This window comes from Bactrocera tryoni, chromosome 4 (assembly GCF_016617805.1).
Source record: "Bactrocera tryoni isolate S06 chromosome 4, CSIRO_BtryS06_freeze2, whole genome shotgun sequence".
Lineage (NCBI taxonomy): Eukaryota > Metazoa > Arthropoda > Insecta > Diptera > Tephritidae > Bactrocera > Bactrocera tryoni.
Window position 1 is genome coordinate 38,134,040 of NC_052502.1, and position 5,730 is coordinate 38,139,769.

The following is a 5,730-nucleotide window of genomic DNA, read 5'->3' on the forward strand; positions in this document are numbered from 1 at the left end:
GTCTGTATATAAGGAATCTAGTCTCTTAGTTTTTGAGTTAACTATCTGAAATTTTGCTCACGTTCTTTTTCCCAAATAGCTGTTTATTTACGGGAACCGACTACTGTAGCATATAACTGTCATACAAACTGACTGTCCTTCTAAGGAAAACTTTTTTATTTCACAAGATATCATCACGAAATTTGGCAATGATTATTCTCCAAGGCAATATTAGAATTACCGAAGAAATTGTTCAGATCGGACCACTATAGCCTATAGCGGCCATACAAACCGAATGCTCAAAATTCTGTCGTTGTAAGAAAAACATTTTTTTGACTCGATATCTTTACAAAATTTGGCTCGAATCGGCACTTTTGACACTAACGGTTTAATGTCTGAAGAAATTGTTTAACTCGGACCACTATAGCATATAGCTATCATACAAACTGACTGACACAATTTTAATTGTGAAAGGTATCAAAGCATTGGTGCAGCAAAATTTAACGTTTTTTCTAGTTTTTTGTTGTTTGTTGTTGTTTTTGTTTTTATATTCTTTTTCTAGTTTTCTGTTGTTTTTGTTTTTCTATTTTCGTACGAGCCAAACAAAGGTGTAAACGCAATAACCGCAAGCGGGCAAGAGCTACGTCTGATCTTTATCGACAATTACCGAAATTCGGATGTTCTCTATATACATACATACATATATACAGTCATAAGTGCGTGCGTGTGTGTATGAAATTAGAAAACATCTCGCTTCACCGCAACCGCAACACAATCAAATATTAATTTTGTATACCGATAGATGCTATCAGCATGAAAGGCGATAGACAAAGTCAATGGGACGTGCCTACCATTAAAAGATACCTTTGAGCGACACACATACACACACACATTTACGAAAACTATGCGCATGCGCGTACTTAAACCGTATTTAGGGGCGCACTCACGCATGGCGCTGACCAGGGCCACAGCAGAGCGCCATGAGGCAGCATTGTCAACACGCACACGCAATAGCCAGCACGTCACATTATACCCGCCGCATTGTAAAAAATACCCATTTAGTGTACGCAGTTATAGCACTTTTATTCTTCTCTGGAATAATTCGTAGGCATTATTGTGCTCTAGGCGCATGCGGAAGTGACTAAGAGTGGCGAGTAAGGCAACTGCATAGATGGGAAAAGGTGTTAGAGGGGAAATGCAAAGCTGGAAAAGGCAGCGCCACAATCGACAGCGCGGCAGATAGACAGTCAGTCGGCGTAACCGAGACCCGAGAGCTGTGAATTGCCGCTGTCGGCGAGTGAACTCAAGGGTTTTTCGTTGTTGTTGTTGAAGTGAATACAACAAAGTGACATTGAATGTCAAGGAAATGCATAAAAGTGCATACTTACATACATACAAACATATGTCAGTACAAACAAAAATATATGTGAGTGCATGCAAACATGTGTTAGTGTAAGTAATGTTTTAGGCTTCCACTCAGAAACACCCGCAGCCTAAGTCAACATTTTCCAGTGGCACTTCTTAGCACACACACCGCCCATGAATGTCCACACTTGCATATATGCGCTTTAGAGTTAATGTGTAGTGAAAAATTGCATTTCAATTCGAGTGTGTGTGTGTACGTGCCTTTTGCTTTGGGAAATTGTTGCGCGTCGTCTAAAACGCCTGTCAAACATATGGGCGTGAGTTGTGAATGAATGCACCGAATGCGCATGCGTATGCAAATGTAGCTACCTAGATGCCTTTAGGGCATGCGCGGCGCACACATGCGCCCTAGCCGATTGTGCTCTCGTACAAGTCGTAAAATTTAATTATGTTTCACTTTTCGGCGCTTGTAGGCGCACACATACATATGTGTGCCTTAATTTCTTAGTGGTTTAGTTCCAACCATTTGACAGGCTGTTCGATTTCAGAGGGAGGCGCACGTGGTGTGCATAGTTAAATGCAATCGTATGCTTAAATAATCCACATGCTATGTGTGAGCTGCAGCGCCAGCACAAGGCCGACTTAGAGGCGTTACAGTATTCATTTACTCGCTATAGATATAAGTCAGGCAATCAGTTGACAATGCAAGAGTTTTGTTGATTGCTTACAATCATATGTATGTACATATGCAAGTGAGTTCATTATTGTTGTTTTTCTGATTGTTTTTGAAATAATATATACTAATAATACTTCAATGTTTTATACCAATTTTTATTTTAAGTTTAATTTTTTTGGGGAGTACTGTGTACAAAATTTCAATTGATATATACATTAGGGTTGTTCTTAAGAAACGAAAATTAGTTGGTGAAATTTTAGTTTGAATTAAAAACGAAAATTCCTGTGTTAAATGTATAGGAACCTAAAACAAAAAAAGCGATCCCCTTTAGAGTTAAGCTACAGCGCTTGGCTTGAGGGAGGATATTTTGTTTGTCAATCACTAACATTTGAGGGGGTAAGAGTTGAAAAAAAAAATCAAAACTTTTTTTGAAGCACCCTAATAATTAAAATTTTTTAATTAAGTATCAGTTTAAATGGCAGGAACAATAATTTTCCAGATAGCTTCCATAAAATGGTAAAAACCCTGTTTTATAATTTTAATTTTTTACTTAAGTGTCACCCTAATGTTCACTATAATTTATGAAATGGCAGGGACAATAATTTTCCACAATAAGACATAAGAGTCCGAAGTATATTGTTGTAGGTTTTATTATATTATTTTTCAAGTAACAGAGTTGCCATATTGAAAAAAAAATAAAAATATTTTGGTATGTTTTTATAGATATTATTCGAAACATATACGTGTATAAACAAAAAAAAATATTTTTTAATTAAAAACCAGTTAGGGTTGCCACCTGTTATTTGAGCAAAAGCTACAAAACTTTGACAAACAATTTATATTTATATGGCTATATTCTTTACCCCAAAACATAATACTATTTATTGCTAAAATATTTAAAAGCAATTTTCTTGAATTAGATTGATCGCTATCAATTTCTTTCAGCTTGTTCTCTATATAACGGCTTTTTCAATAAATGCGCTACAAAAGCGGTTTGGGATATCAATGAAATTCTTTATTCTTGTGAAAGTAATTCGATGTCATTATGTATGGAATTCGATTTCTTTTGCATTGCGAGCACAGCCACGCTTGAAGAGGTCCAGACGCTGAACCCACTTTTCAACGGGTTTCAAGCATAAACCGTTCCACGTTCGATAGACCATAGGCTTAACGTAGCCCCATAGGAAATGGTCTAACGGCGTCAAATCGCACTACCGAGGCGGCGAATTGACTGGGCCATTTCGTGCAACAACACGTTCACCAAACTTGGTTTGCAATAAATCGATTGTCACATTTGTTGTGTGGTTTGTAGCGCCCTCCTGTTGGAACCACATATTGTCCAAGTCCATATCATCCAATTCGAGCAAAAATATTCGGTTATTATTGAGTTGTAGCGATTTCTAATCACATTAACGTGCCGGTCGTAATCATCACGGAAGAAGTACGGCGCAATGACGCCGCCGGCCCATAAACCGCACCAAACCGTAATTTTTTCGGGATGCAATGGTGACTCATGGAGTACGTGTGAATTGCTGCCCGACTAATAACCCATATTTTGCTTATTGCCGAAGCCATTCAGCTAGAATAAGCCCTCATCTGCTGCAGATGATTTTCAATGAAAATCCGGATTATTTTGCAATTTGTTGCTCAGCCCAATTCCCGAACATACGACGATTCTGAGTGGTCAATCTTCTTCAGTTCCTGCGTCAATTTGAGAATGTATAAAGTGGGACAAGATATTTTCGCAAAATTCGCCAACGACGTCACAGAGATGTCAACGCGCCCGAGAAACTTATGTTGGTCATCTTCTTATCGCATAATGCGCCAGCGGCATTGATATTCTCGACACTACAGGCACTTCTTTGTCTCACTGGCACGAAGGAGATTTTGCACCGCGCGTAGCACGCTACTAATGTTTCCACTAGACTCTCAATTGTTGATCTCGACAGAGCGAATATGACGACGTAAGCTGGACGTATTATCACTCTTAAGTTGTAGCCACTGACGCTACAATTTTCGGTGATAAGTTTTAATAATTTCGACTCACTTTCGGATCGTATATATTTCCCGTGATGGAAATGGAAAGCCTACCACATGTGATAAAGGCGAAGGAAAAATATTGGAGTCGTTTACTGTTCGTCGGTCTACCGCTTTTCTGTATCGTTCCCTATTGAAACCCGTTGGGTCTTCATACCACAATCCTACCAGTTTTTGATCAGACCTAAAGCTGGATTTTTGCCTGCATACCGTGTAGGTGGGTTTTGTTGTTGCTTTTACGAGTACTTCACCGCTAACTTAACGAGTATTATTTCATTCTTTTGTCACTCGCTTAAAAGAAAACAGAAGCCTATAGGTCTTATTTGTTTCAAGATGTTATCGAAACATTATACCACTATTTCATTGTATACATAATTAATACGCGTAGGCACAAAGCGATAACCTCGACCAATAAAGTGCGGATGGTTTAAAAATGTAGCCAAATGTAGCTTCAAAGAGCCACAACATAATGACTCTAAATACGTCTCCTATGATAGAGTTTGCTTCCACGCAGATGCTCCCAGCACTATGTTCTTTTCACTCGTAAAATATTCCTGCACAAATCTGAGTCAAAATTTATTCATATGTTTCCGTTACTGACGTGCTCGTTCCTTCTATTAGTTTTGCAGTTCTTACAAATTTTTGTTCTTTCTGTTGTTTTGTGATGGGTGTTTCTTTCCTCGGCGCTGAGCTGAAATCCCATCTCGCTTCAGCATGTACCATTCAGAACGGATGTCGAGCACATGTAAAGGGATCACTGCACTGAACAACATGCCAGTCTGCCGCTCTAGCTGTTCATGTGTCTGTCTGTTTGTGTGTGTCTGTCCGTGTCCTGCCGGGACCGCTGAGCATTTGCATATTTTAAATGTTCTGGCGTCCTCTCCGTTCCAGCTTTCTAGCTGAACAAGCGATATCACGAGAACACTCACAATAAAATACCCATAACCACGGGCGGCGGTGAGCGGATGGCAGCTCACTGGAGTTGACGGTGAAAGCAATGATAGTACTTTTATTCTTATGACATGTACCCATGTTTCATGCGCATAGCACATGTACGTGCATGTGATGTCATGCTAAAGTAGCCTATCATGAGAGTAAGACACACAGAATGGATATTGTGTGTGGATGACATCCAGGAGTCATTTTCTTCATGGAGTAGAAGGCGAATTAAATAGTTTGGAATAAACTTACATTGAGTATTGATTATATAAGCTGGATCTCCTCCTTTCTATATTTTCCAGTCTACAACTCCTTCGGATATGTCTTCTGCTGCACCGCATCTTTTGCTAGAAACTGTCACTCTGAAATGCCAAAATCCCCTGCAATTCTTTTCAATACTGCTGTTCAGGCTCCACCTGTGTCTCTCTCTTAATCTTTGATTTCCATTTGGAATCCACAACTCATAGTAATCAACATTTTCCTATGGGTCCCGCCAGCTATGAGTATCCCAAACAATGCGTGAGCTCTTACCTGATCCAATTCTACAAATTTGTTGTTTCCACTGAATGTGGCATTTCCATTGATCGGTACTTGGATCAATTCCTTGAGTTGCGTCCGTGCAGGATAATAGCTGCCACATTTGTTGCATAATGAAAGTAGGTGGTCACCGATGACGTCGAAATTTTACAACTTAATTATTTTTAAATCACACAAGACAAACAACAAAAATGTTT